The following is a 14,681-nucleotide window of genomic DNA, read 5'->3' on the forward strand; positions in this document are numbered from 1 at the left end:
GATTGTGGGACTTTACGGCCTCGCTTGACCCGAGACCAAAAACTCCCGCCCAAGGTCAACGGACCTTCCAACTGTCTGCCCCTTGCCCGCTCCGCTTCCCATGGTGGGGTGGCGGGGGGGTTGAATTCTGCCGTCTGTGTTGTTAGTCTAGTGCGTCAGAAATCAGGAGGGTGCAAACAGTCCTTGTTTAAAATTCACTCAGCCTTTAACTCAAATCCCACTGGCCAGCTGAGCAGCCAGGCAATCTGGCTGGTGGGTCAATGCACTTTGTCCTCCTCCGACCTTCTGTACCTAATTCACTGTTCGGTATTCAGGCCATTTTATGACCTTTGGGGTGAAAGGATTGTGTTCAGGGCGAGATATAAACTGACTCAGTGTTGGGTCTGTTCAGCTGTGTTTGCCAGTGGGTCTGGCTAATCAGATTTTCTCTTCACTCTGAATAACGGAAAATCGTGAAGAAACTGTAACCACCAGAACATGGAGTTCCTCAGCGTGTCCAATGTGGTTAAGAGAGAGACAAAAATAGACATGCGGGAGGGAAGGGGAGGCAGAGGGAGGGAGAGGGAGGCAGAGAGAGAAATAGAGGGAGGCAGAGAGGAGGGGCAGAGAGGCATGGAGAAAGGGGAGAGGGAGGGCGGGGCTAAGAGGGGGAGGGAGGATGAGCAAAAGAGAGAGAGAGTGAGATGCATAAAGGGATGAAGGGAGAGGTGGAGAGCAAATGGAGATAGGAAGGGACAGAGGGAAAGGCAAACTGAGAGGCATATACTGGCAGAGGAAATGTCTGAGAGGAAAAAAAACACAAATACAACTGTGCACACAGACCCATATAGAAACACAATAAAAGCTCACAGTGTACAGGATAATATACTGACATGGATAGAGGATTGGCCAGCCAGTAGGAAACAGAGGGCCCTATTTTACCGGGCGCGAAAACGTGGTAAAGTTGGGTGTGAGGCCATTAACATGATCCGTGCCCGCGTCTGCACAGATTGCCACTTTACTGAGACCCGGGAATGGCCGCGATCTGATTCGCACCCGAAACGGGCACAACGGCGATTTAAATACATTTGCATTTATTTAAATTGAATTAATGAACTGCCCGCCCAACTTTATCAGCATTTCCCCCTTTACCACCGCGTTCCCCGATCCGGAATCGCACTGAAATGAACCTGCTGAATAATAGTCTGAATCGGGCGCTCCAGCTGCTGAAGAGCGAGTTCAGAGCTTCTATCGGCTCTCTGACTCAGATCAGTGTGGGGGGAGGGAGGCAGGTCAGATCATTCTCTGGTTGGGGGGGGGGGGGGGGGGGGCCTGATCGTTGTCTGTTAGCGGCCGGGGGGGGGGGGGGGGGGGGGAGTGAGGCTAGATCATTCTCTGGGAGAGTGGGGGGGGAATGAGGCCAGATCATTCTCTGGGAGAGTGGGGGGGGAGTGAGGCCAGATCATTCTCTGGGGAAGAGGGGGGGGGGGTGTGGAGGGGAGTGAGGCCAGATCATTGTCTGGTTGGGAGGGGGGGGGGGGAAGGCCCGATCGTTGTCTGGTGAGGAGGGAGGGCGAGGGCCGGTCGTTGTCTGGTGGGGAGGGGGGAGGGCCGATCGCTGTCTGGTGGGGAGGGAGGGGGGAGGGCCGATCATTCTCTGATGGTGGGGTGGGAGGGAGGCGGGCCAGATCATTCTCTGGTGAGGGGGTGGGGATGGAGGAGAAGGCGGGTCAGATGTTCCTCTGGGCGGTGAAGGGGGAGTGAGGCCAGATCATTCTCTTGCAGGGGGGAGTGAGACCAGATCATTCTGGGGGTTGGGGGGGGGGGGGTGGGGGTGGGGGGGGGGAGGCGAGTAAGATGTACCTCTGGTTGGGGGAGGGGGGGAAGCCCGATCGTTCACTGGTGGGGGGGGGGGGGGCAGATGGATCTCTGGTGGGGGGGGATGGGAGGGGCAGGGGGGTCCGCTGCCACTCAGCGAGCGATCAGTGGGGGGGAAGGGGGCAGGGGGTCGCGATCAGTCTGGGTAGCGGGTGGGGGGGAATGGATAAGGGGGACAGTGATGTGTGTCGGGGCCATCGCTCCCGCTTTTCGCTCCCGGGCCGCTTTCTCCGCTTTCTGTGGCTCGGGAGCGATCTGGCACGGGCGCGCTTTTTCAAATTTTTTTCTAACTGCGCATGCGCAGTTCAGAGCACCGATTGTTTCGGGCGCGCTAAGCCCCGCCCACAGCGTGAATGGGACTGGCGATTTTTTTTTCAGGCTGAGTGCGTATGGGGGTGCCTGAAAGCAGATTTCCAAGTGGAACCTGAATTGCACCCAGATTCAGCATAGAAATCATAGAAGTCATAGAAACCCTACAGTACAGAAAGAGGACATTCGGCCCATCAAGTCTGCACCGACCACAATCCCACCCAGACCCTACCCCCATATCCCTACATATTTTACACACTAATCCGTCTAACCTACGCATCTCAGGACACTAATGGGCAATTTTAGCATGGCCAATCAACCTAACCCGCACATCTTTGGACTGTGGGAGGAAACTGGAGCACCCGGAGGAAACCCACGCAGACACGAGGAGAATGTGCAAACTCCACACAGACAGTGACCTAAGCCAGGAATCGAACCCAGGTCCTTGGAGCTGTGAAGCAGCAGTGCTAACCACTGTGCTACCGTGCCGCCCTTAGAATGAAAATGGTAAAATTAGGCCCAGAGAGTTGGAATAAATGGGTCTATTTTTATTTGGTAAGATGTGACAAGTGGTGTGCCACAGGGATCAGTGCTAAGGCCTCAACTCGTTACAAGTCATAGAGTCATAGAGGTTTACAGCATGGAAACAGGCCCTACAACCCAACTTGTCCATGCTGCCCATATTTTTTTTTAAAACCCCTAAACTAATCCCAATTGCCTGAATTTGGCCCATATCCCTCTATACCTATCGTACCCATGAAACTATCTAAATGCTTTTTAAAAGATAAAATTGTACCCGCCTCTACTACTACCTCTGGCAGCTTGTTCCAGACACTCACCACACTCTGTGTGAAAAAATTGCCCCTCTAGACACTTTTGTATCTCTCCCCTCTCACCTTAAACCTATGCCCTCTAGTTTTAGACTCCCCTACCTTTGGGAAAAGATGTTGACTATCTACCTTGTCTTTGCCCCTCATTATTTTATAGACCTCTATAAGATCACTCCTCAGCCTCCTACGCTCCAGAGAAAAAAGTCCCAGTCTATCCAGCCTCTCCTTATAATTCAATCCATTAAGTCCCGGTAGCATCCTAGTAAATCTTTTCTGCACTCTTTCTAGTTTAATAATATCCTTTCTATAATAGGGGGACCAGAATTGCACACAGTATTCCAAGTGTAGCCTTACCAATGTCTTGTACAGCTTCAACAAGACGTCCCAACTCCTGTATTCAATGTTCTGACCGAAGAAACCAAGCATGCCGAATGCCTTCTTCACCACTCTGTCCACCTGTGACTCCACTTTCAAGGAGCTATGAACATGTACCCCTAGACCCCTTTGTTCTGTCACTCTCCCCAACGCCCTACCATTAACTGAGTAAGTCCTGCCCTGGTTCAATCTACCAAAATGCATTACCTCGCATTTGTCTAAATTAAACTCCATCTGCCATTTGTCAGCCCACTGGCCCAATTGATCAAGATCCCGTTGCAATTGGAGATAACTTTCTATGCCACCAATCTTAGTGTCATCTGCAAACTTACTAACCATGCCTCCTATATTCTCATCCAAATCATCAATATAAATGACAAATAACAGTGGGCCCAGCACTGATCCCTGAGGCACACCGCTGGTCACAGGCCTCCAGTTTGAAAAACAACTCTCTACAACCACCCTCTGGCTTCTGTCAAGAAGCCAATTTTGTATCCATTTAGATACCTCACCCTGGGTCCCGTGAGATTTAACTTTATGCAACAACCTACCATGCGGTACCTTGTCAAAGGCCTTGCTAAAGTCCATGTAGACAACATCAACTGCACTGCCCTCATCTACCTTCTTGGTTACCCCTTCAAAAAACTCAATCAAAGTTGTGAGACATGATTTTCCACTCACAAAGCCATGCTGACTGTCCTTAATCAGTCCTTGCATTTCTAAATGCCTGTAGATCCTGTCATAGAAATCATAGAAACCCTACAGTACAGAAAGAGGCCATTTGGCCCATCGAGTCTCGCAAAATACCTTCCAACAATTTACCCACCACAGATGTGAGGCTCTCTGGCCTGTAGTTCCCGGGCTTTTCCCTGCAGCCCGTTTTAAACAAAGGCACAACATTTGCCACTCTCCAATCTTCAGGCACCTCACCCATGACAATCGATGATTCAAATATCTCTGCTCAGGGACCCGCAATTTCCTCGCTAGCCTCCCACAACGTTCTGGGATATACCTCATCAGGTCCCACAGATTTAGCTACCTTGATGCGCTTTAAGACTTCCAGCACCTCCTTCTCTGTAATATGTACACTCCTCAAGACATCAAAATTTAATTCCCCAAGTTCCCTAACATCCATGCTTTTCTCAACATTAAATACTGATGAGAACTATTCATTTAGGATCTCGCCCATCTCTTGTGGATCCACACATAGATGACCTTGTTGATCCTTAAGAGACCCTACTCTCTCCCTTATTATTCTTTTGCCCTTTATGTATTTGTAGAAGCTCTTTGGATTCTCCTTTGCCTTATCTGCCAAAACAATCTCATGTCCCTTTTTTGCCCTCCTGATTTCTCTCTCAACTCTACTCCTACACCCCCTATACTCTTCAAGAGATTCACTTGATCCCAGCTGCCTATGCACGTCATGTGCCTCTTTCTTCTTCTTGACCAGGGCGTCAATATCCCGAGTCATCCAGGGTTCCCTACTTCTGCCAGCCTTGCCCTTCACTCTAAGAGGAACGTGTTTACCCTGAACCCTGGTTAACACACTTTTGAAAGCATGCCACTTACCAGACGTCCCTTTTCCTTCCCACAGACTCCCCCAATTAACTTTTGAAAGTTCCTGCCTGATACCATCAAAATTGGCCTTGCCCCAATTTAGAATTTTAACTTTTGAGATAGACCTATCATTCTCCATAGTTATCTTAAAACTAATAGAATTATGGTCACTGGTCCCAAAGTGATCCCTCACTAACACTTCTGTCACCTGCCCTTCCTTATTTCCCAAGAACCATAGAAAATTACAGCTCAGAAACAGGCCTTTTGGCCCTTCTTGTCTGTGCCGAACCATTTTTTGCCTAGTCCCACTGACCTGCACTTGGACCATATCCCTCCACACCCCTCTCATCCATGAACCCGTCCAAGTTTTTCTTAAATGTTAAAAGTGACCCCGCATTTACCACTTTATCCGGCAGCTCATTCCACACTCCCACCACTCTCTGCGTGAAGAAGCTCCCCCTAATATTCCCTTTAAACTTTTCTCCTTTCACCCTTAACCCATGCCCTCTGGTTTTTTTCTCCCCTAGCCTCAGCGGAAAAAGCCTGCTTGCATTCAAGTTTTGCCCCCTCTCTAGTCGGGCCATCCACATACTGAATGAGAAATTCCTCCTGAATACACTCAACAAATTTCTCTCATATATAAATGATTTGGCTGAAGGGTTGGTTGCTAAATTTGCTAACAACACAAAGCTAGCTAAGAAAGTAAATTGTGAAGTGGTCATAAGGAGGCTACAAAGGGACATAGAGTGGCTGAGTGAGTGGGTAAAGATCTGGCAAATGGCGTAGAATGCACATAAATATGAAATGGACTATTTTGACAGGAAGAATAAAAAATAAGTATATTATCTAAATGGTGAGAGATTGCTGAGCTCTGAGATACAGAAGGATCTGGGTGTCCTCGTGAGTGAATCACAAAAGGTGCAGCAAATAAGCTAACAAAATATTGTTGCTTATTAAGCGGGGAATTGATTACAAAAATAGGAAGGTTATGCTTCAGTTATACAGAGCACTAGTGAGACCACATCAGGACTTTGTGTACAGCATTGGTCTCCTTATTTAAGGAAAGATGTAAATGCATTTGAAGTAGTTCAGATAAAGCTTACCAGGAATGGGCGGCTTGTTTTATGAGGAAAGTTTGGAGTGCCTAAGCTTGTATCCGCTGGAGGTTAGAAGAGTAAGAGATGATTTGATCAAAACCTTTAAGATCCTGAGGAGTCTTGACAAGGTGAAGGTGGAGAGGGAGTGTGGTGAACCATCGTTGGTTCACCACTGGGGTTGTTATTGTTGTTGTTATGGGGGTTGTACTATGTTGTTGGGATAGGGTGTTTACCTGTCCCAAGTGTTATCATGGCACACTCCAGTGGGGTCCCGCCTCCGGTGGCAGGGTATAAGACCCCCTGCTCCGGCAGGACCCCTTCAGTCTGAACGGGTGAATTTGTGTTAGTAGTTTCATTGTTAATGTATTAAAGCCTTCAGTTCTAAAGCCTTGTTTCCGGGTGCTCATTGAGGTGCATCAATTTAATACATTAACTGAAAATATGGAACAGATCCTAAAACCGGATCGTCTGACACTGGACCCACGTGCGGTCGGTGCAGCTAACACGTTCGAACATTGGTGGAAGTGCTTCGAGGACTACCTGGCAGCCTCGGTAGCTATCACTACAGACACTGATAGACTCCAGGTCCTCCACGCAAGGGTAAGCGACACGATTTACCTAGCCATTCGTGCAGCTTCCACTTACCAGGGTGCCGTCGAGCTCCTAAAGAATAGGTACATTACGCCACCCAACGAGATTCACGCTCGTTATCTCCTCGCTACACGACGTCGGCAGTCGGGCGAGACCATAGAAGACTACGCCAATGAACTCCTGCAGCTTGCCAGGGGTTGTGACTGTAAGGATGTCTCCGCCGAGCAGTACATGCAAGACCTCGCCCGAGACGCGTTCGTAGCAGGGGTAGGGTCCTCGTACATCAGACTTAAATTATTAGAAAAGGGGAAACTCAACTTGACCCAGGCAATGGGGATGGCCGTGAGGTTGGAGGCGGCGTCGAAGAGCTTGGCGCTGTACCCCGAGGACCACGTGCAGTCAACGTGGTTGGAGCAAGCTCTGCTCCCTCCTCGCCCCGCGAACCCGCGCTCCCAGATCGATTCGACGACGGCGGCAGCTCCAGGGGGCCAGCGATGCTATTTTTGCGGTGGGGCTAAGCATCCACGGCAGCAGTGTCCGGCAAGAACGGCAATCTGCAGCCAGTGCGGTAAAAAAGGCCACTACAGCAAAGTCTGCAGGTCCAAACGTAAAAACGGCAGTGCAGCTTGTAACCCTCCAGAACGGAGACAATCTCCTTCGGCGTCGCAGTACCCACGAGGTCCGACCACGTGCGATCTCAGGACGGCGCCATCGTGGCAAACAGAGGAGGAGGAAGACCACCAGGAGTCGCTGCGCTTGGAGCCCTCGGCCACATGCGATTCATGGGGGCGGCCATCATGGTCCACGACGACTAGGAACGACCAGCAGGGGTCCTCAGCATCCACATCGGCAGCATGCAGCAGCGACCAGCAGGGGTCCTCAGCATCCACATCGGCAGCATGCAGTGACGCCCAGGGGCCAACGGTGGCGTCGATCTCTCTGGATCAGACCAGGCATTTCAGACTGGAACATTCTATGATGGAGGTAAAGGTTAGTGGCAGAACTGTAAGTTGTCTGTTTGACAGTGGGAGCACCGAAAGTTTCATACACCCTGAAACTGCTAAAAGGTGTGGACTCCGGGTTCTCCCTGCCAAGCAGACCATTTCCATGGCATCACAGTCCCGGTCTGTACCGATCCAAGGACAATGTATGGTAACTCTTGAGGTACAGGGCACAGTTTACGAGCAATACAGGCTCCTTGTGTTACCTCACCTTTGCGCGCCAATTCTCCTCGGACTAAACTTTATGGCCCACATGAGGAGTGTGATCCTACAGTACGGTGGGCCACTCCCTTCACTGGCCGTAGGGAGCCAGCCGCAGCCTCCAAATTGCCCAAAACGCCCCGCGTGCAATCTATCCACCCTGAAGATCACGACACCATCCCTTTTTAAAAATCTGGTACCTGGCTGCAAGCCCATCGCTACTAAAAGTAGGCGTTACAGCGCTGAGGACCGGATCTTTATTAGATCTGAGGTTCAGCGGCTCCTCAAGGAAGGGATCATACAGGCCAGTGCTAGTCCGTGGAGAGCGCAGGTCGTGGTAGTCAAAAGCGGGAACAAACCTCGGATGGTCATCGACTATAGTCAGACCATTAATAGATACACGCAGCTGGATGCGTATCCTCTCCCGCGCATTTCTGATATGGTCAATCAGATTGCGCAGTACCGAGTGTTTTCTACCATAGACCTTAAGTCCGCCTACCATCAACTCCCCATCTGCCCAGAGGACCGACAATATACGGCTTTTGAGGCGGATGGTCGTCTATACCAATTCCTCAGGGTTCCATTTGGTGTCACCAATGGGGTCTCGGTCTTCCAGCGTGCTATGGACCGAATGGTGGACCAGAACGGGTTGCGGGCTACCTTCCCGTACCTGGATAACGTCACCATCTGCGGCCATGACCAGCAGGACCACGACACGAATCTCCAACACTTTCTACGCACTGCATCTCGCCTGAATCTGACCTATAACAGGGAGAAGTGCGTATTCCGTACGCGTAGGTTAGCCATCCTCGGATACGTGGTGGAAAACGGGGTCATTGGCCCTGATCCAGACCGTATGCGCCCACTCACTGAACTTCCCTTGCCCGCTAGCACGAAAGCACTGAGGAGATGCCTCGGGTTCTTTTCGTATTATGCACAGTGGGTCCCCAACTACGCGGACAAAGCTCGTCCGCTCATTAAGTCCACGACCTTCCCACTTACGCCGGAGGCCCAATTGGCCTTCAAGGTTTTGAAAAGCGACATCTCGAAAGCCACGATGCACGCGGTGGATGAATCCATCCTTTTCCAGGTGGAGAGTGATGCATCGGACTTCGCCCTAGCCGCCACACTAAACCAGGCAGGCAGGTCGCGTTTTTTTCCCGCACCCTTCAAGGCCCAGAGATTCGGCACTCAGCGGTGGAAAAGGAGGCTCAGGCCATTGTGGAGGCAGTCAGACACTGGCGCCATTACCTGGCAGGTAAGCGGTTCACCCTGATCACGGATCAACGATCCGTGGCGTTTATGTTCAGTAACACGCAGAGGGGCAAGATCAAGAACGATAAGATCTTGCGGTGGAGAATTGAGCTCTCCACCTATAATTACGATATTATGTATCGTCCAGGGAAGCTCAATGAGCCCTCGGATGCCCTCTCGCGCGGAACATGCGCCATCATGCAGGAGGACCGCTTGAAGGCTCTCCACAATGATCTGTGTCATCCTGGAGTCACCAGACTCTACCACTTCATAAAAGCCCGCAACCTACCCTACTCGGTGGAGGAGGTCAGGTCAGTTACTAGAAGTTGTCGGATTTGCGCAGAATGCAAACCACACTTTTATCGACCAGACCGGGCACATTTGGTCAAGGCCACTCGCCCTTTTGAGAGGCTGAGTGTAGATTTTAAGGGCCCCCTTCCCTCAACGGATCGGAATGTCTATTTTCTTAACATAATAGACGAATTTTCCCGGTTTCCGTTTGTTTTCCCCTGTGCGGACACGTCGACTGCCACCGTCATCAAGGCATTCAGTGAGCTTTTTACCCTGTTCGGGTACCCCTGCTATATTCATAGCGACAGGGGCTCGTCGTTCATGAGCAACGACTTGAGGCAATTCCTGCTCTCATTCGGGATTGCCTCTAGTAGAACCACGAGCTACAACCCTAGGGGTAACGGACAGGTGGAAAGGGAGAATGCTACAGTCTGGAAGGCTGTCCTACTGGCACTGAAATCCAAGGGCCTTCCAGTCTCCCGGTGGCAGGAGGTCCTTCCAACTGCGCTCCATTCTATCCGCTCCCTCCTGTGTACGGCAACCAATGCTACTCCCCACGAGAGGATGTTCTCATTCCCTCGGAAGTCGTCCTCGGGGACCTCATTGCCAGCCTGGTTGACGTACCCAGGACCCGTCCTTCTGCGGCGCCATGTGAGGGCTCGCAAGTCCGACCCCTTGGTCGAACCGGTCCAACTCCTCCACGCCAACCCTCAGTATGCCTATGTGGCATATCCTGACGGGCGAGAGGACACTGTCTCCATTAGAGACCTGGCGCCCGCAGGGGACGTAGCAACTCCTGTCACTCCTATTCCCCCAGTCACAGATCCACTACTCCTCATTACTTCCCCAGACGTGGCGCGGTCAGCACCGGGACCAGTGCATAACACTTTTACTCCCATGTACAGCTTGCCTGAGACTCGGAGATCGGCGCCACCGTCATCACCACCACCACCACCACCAAACGTTCCAGGATCACCTACACCATCGCCTCATCAGGGCCGGCCGGCCCGGGAGTCTTTGAGGGGACAGCCAGATGTTGCTTTGAGAGAGCCACCGCAAGCACCTGCTCCGGTTTCGCAACCGGTGTTGAGAAGATCGCAGCGTCGGTGTGGTCCTCCAGACCGTCTGGACTTGTGAATCCTGTTATTTTTTTTGTCATTGTCTGTTTTCATCCACCCCGCCACCTTTGGTTCCTAAAGGAGGGGTGAATGTGGTGAACCATCGTTGGTTCACCACTGGGGTTGTTATTGTTGTTGTTATGGGGGTTGTACTATGTTGTTGGGATAGGGTGTTTACCTGTCCCAAGTGTTATCATGGCACACTCCAGTGGGGTCCCGCCTCCGGTGGCAGGGTATAAGACCCCCTGCTCCGGCAGGACCCCTTCAGTCTGAACGGGTGAATTTGTGTTAGTAGTTTCATTGTTAATGTATTAAAGCCTTCAGTTCTAAAGCCTTGTTTCCGGGTGCTCATTGAGGTGCATCAGGGAGAATCTAGAACTAAAGGTCACTGTTCAAAAATGAGGGGTCGCTCATTTAAGACAGAGCTGAGGTAAAATGTTTTCTCTCCGAGGGTGGTGAGTCTCTGGAACTCTCTTCCTCAAAGCGCACTGGAAGCAGGGCCTTCGAATATTTTAAAGAGTGAGGCAGATTTCTGATTAACAAGGGGGTGAAAGGTTATCAGGGTTAGGCAGGAATATGGGGTGGAGGTTTCAATCAGATCAGCCATGATCTTATTGAATGGTGGAGCAGGCTTGAGGGGCCTACTCCTGCTCCTAATTTGTATGTTTGTCGGTATATACACATGTGCAAGCACATACATGTGAACAAGCACACACACATGTATAAACACAGGTAAGCACTGTTACACATGCACATTTTTTAAATATTCATTCGTGGGACATCAGTGTCTCTGGCTGGCCAGCATTTATTGCCCATCCCTAGTTGCCCAGGGGCAGTTGAGAGTCAACCACATTGCTGTGGCTCTGCAGTCACATGTAGGCCAGACCAGGAAAGGACAGAGAAATAAGAAGGGGAAAATCACTTTGATAGGGTTGTACTATAGCCCCCCAAATAGTCAGCGGGAAATTGAGGAGCAAATATGTAAGGAGATTACAGATAGCTCCAAGAAAAATAGGGTGGTAATAGTCGGAGATTTTAACTTTCCCAACATTGACTGGGACAGCCATAGTATTAGAGGGTTGGATGGAGAGAAATTTGTTGAGTGTATTCAGGAAGAATTTCTCATTCAGTATGTGGATGGCCCGACGAGAGAGGGGGCAAAACTTGACCTCCTCTTGGGAAATAAGGAAGGGCAGGTGACAGAAGTGTTAGTGAGGGATCACTTTGGGACCAGTGACCATAATTCTATTGGTTTTAAGATAACTATGGAGAATGATAGGTCTGGCCCAAAAGTTAAAATTCTAAATTGGGGCAAGGTCAATTTTGATGGTATCAGGCAGGAACTTTCAAAAGTTAATTGTGGGAGTCTGTGGGAAGGCAAAGGGATGTCTGGTAAGTGGCACGCTTTCAAAAGTGTGTTAACCAGGGTTCAGGGTAAACACATTCCTCTCAGAGTGAAGGGCAAGTCTAGCCAAAGTAGGGAACACTGGATGACTCGGGATATTGAGGCTCTGGTCAAGAAGAAGAAGGAGGCACATGACATGCATAGGCAGCTGGGATCAAGTGAATCTCTTGAAGAGTATAGGGGGTGTAGGAGTTAAGACAGAAATCAGGAGGGCAAAAAGGGGACATGAGATTGTTTTGGCAGATAAGGCAAAGGAGAATCCAAAGAGCTTCTACAAATACATAAAGGGCAAAAGAATAATAAGGGAGAGAGTAGGGTCTCTTAAGGATCAACAAGGTCATCTATGTGTGGATCCACAAGAGATGGGTGAGATCCGAAATGAATATTTCTCATCAGTATTTACTGTTGAGAAAAGCATGGGAACTTGGGGAAATAAATAGTGATGTCTTGAGGAGTGTACATATTACAAAGGAGGTGCTGGAAGTCTTAAAGCACATCAAGGTAGATAAATCCCTGGGACTTGATGAAGAGTATCCCAGGACATTGTGGGAGGCTAGGGAGGAAATTGTGGGTCCCCTAGCCAAGAAATGTGAATCATCGATTGTCACGGGTGAGGTGCCTGAAGATTGGAGAGTGGCAAATGTCGTGCCTTTGTTTAAAAAGGGCTGCAGGGAAAAGCCTGGGAACTACAGGCCAGTGAGCCTCACATCTGTGGTGGGTAAATTGTTGGAAGGTATTTTGAGAGACAGGATCTACAGGCATTTAAAGATGCAAATACTAATTAAGGACAGTCAGCATGGCTTTGTGAGTGGAAAATTACGTCTCACAAATTTGATTGAGTTTTTTGAAGGGGTAACCAAGAAGGCAGATGAGGGCAGTGCAGTTGATGTTGTCTACATGGACTTTAGCAAGGCCTTTGACAAGGTACCGCATGGTAGGTTGTTGCATAAGGTTAAATCTCACGGGATCCAGGATGAGGTATCTAAATGGATATAATATTGGCTTCTTGACAGAAGCCAGAGGGTGGTTATGGAGAATTTGTTTTCAAACTGGAGGCCTGTGACCAGCGGTGTGCCTCAGGGATCAGTGCTGGGCCCACTGTTATTTGTCATTTATATTGATGATTTGGATGAGAATATAGGAGGCATGGTTAGTAAGTTTGCAGATGACACTAAGATTGGTGGCATAGAAAGTTATCTCCAATTGCAACGGGATCTTGATCAATTGGGCCAGTGGGCTGACAAATGGCAGATGGAGTTTAATTTAGACAAATGCGAGGTAATGCATTTTGGTAGATTGAACCAGGGCAGGACTTACTCAGTTAATGGTAGGGCGTTGGGGAGAGTTACAGAACAAAGGGATCTAGGGATACATGTTCATAACTCCTTGAAAGTGGAGTCACAAGTGGACAGAGTGGTGAAGAAGGCATTCGGCATGCTTGATTTCATCGGTCAGAACATTGAATACAGGAGTTGGAATGTCTTGTTGAAGTTGTACAAGACATTGGTAAGGCTACACTTGGAATACTGTGTGCAATTCTGGTCACCCTATTATAGAAAGGATATTATTAAACTAGAAAGAGTGCAGAAAAGATTTACTCGGATGCTACCGGGACTTGTTGGATTGAGTTATAAGGAGAGGCTGGATAGACTGGGACTTTTTTCTCTGGAGCGTAGGAGGCTGAGGGGTGACCTTATAGAGGTCTATAAAATAATGAGGGGCATAGACAAGGTAGATAGTGATGCACCATCAATCGAGCAAAGACTAGTTTGTATGCAAGAACAAATAGGCTTTTATTAGCAAAAGACCTGGAGCACACCCATGCCGATGAACTGGACCAGACTGAGGCAGGGGGGTGGGGAGCAGTCGCCTTTATACCTGGACCAGGGGGGGGGATGGGTCTCGGGTAGGGCCGGCAGGGATGTGTCCAGGCATGTCACATATACAGGTAATAAGCTAACAGTGGTTTACCACAGATAGTCTTTATCTTTTCCCAAAGGTAGGGGAGTCTAAAACTAGAGGGCATAGGTTTAAGGTGAGAGGGGAGAGATACAAAAGTGTCCAGAGGGGCAATTTTTTCACACAGAGGGTGGTGAGTGTCTGGAACAAGCTGCCAGAGGCAGTAGTAGAGGCGGGTACAATTTTGTCTTTTAAAAAGCATTTAGATAGTTACATGGGTACGATGGGTATAGAGGGATATGGGCCAAATGCGGGCAATTGGGACTAGCTGAGGTTTTTTTTAAAAAAAGGGCGGCATGGACAAGTTGGGCCGAAGGACCTGTTTCCATGCTGTAAACCTCTATGACTCTGTGACAGCAGATTTCCTTCCCTAAAGGACATCAGTGAATCACACACACGCATCTACATATGCCCACACACACACATATAAGAGAGCTACAAAATGAATGGCAGAACCATCAGGAGCGCAGACACACAGAGAGATCTGGGAGTACAGGCCCACAGATCCTTAAAAGTGGCAGCACAGGTGGACAAGGTGGTGAAGAAAGCATACGGCACGCTTGCCTTCATCGGCAGGGACAGCTAGTAGAAATGCTGGCAAATTATGTTACAGTTGTATAAAACGTTGGTTAGGCCACATTTGGAATACGGTGTCCAATTCTGGTCACCACACTACCAGGAGGATGTGGAGGCTTTCGAGGGAGTCCAGAAAAGGTTTACCAGGATGTTGCCTGGTATGGAGGGTATTAGCTATGAGGAGAGGTTGAATGAACTGTGATTGTTCTCCCTGGAAAGACGGAGGCTGAGGGGCAACTTGATAGAAGTTTATAAAATTA

General features: G+C 49.5%; 1 protein-coding gene across 6 annotated transcripts in view; it reads right to left on the bottom strand.

Annotated features, from left to right (window-relative positions):
• Positions 1-14,681, bottom strand: part of LOC144507345 (nesprin-2-like) — a 316,785-nt gene that overhangs the window by 206,604 nt on the left and 95,500 nt on the right. The window lies entirely within an intron of this gene.

The sequence above is a fragment of the Mustelus asterias genome, chromosome 18, assembly GCF_964213995.1.
Source record: "Mustelus asterias chromosome 18, sMusAst1.hap1.1, whole genome shotgun sequence".
In the NCBI taxonomy this organism is placed as follows: domain Eukaryota; kingdom Metazoa; phylum Chordata; class Chondrichthyes; order Carcharhiniformes; family Triakidae; genus Mustelus; species Mustelus asterias.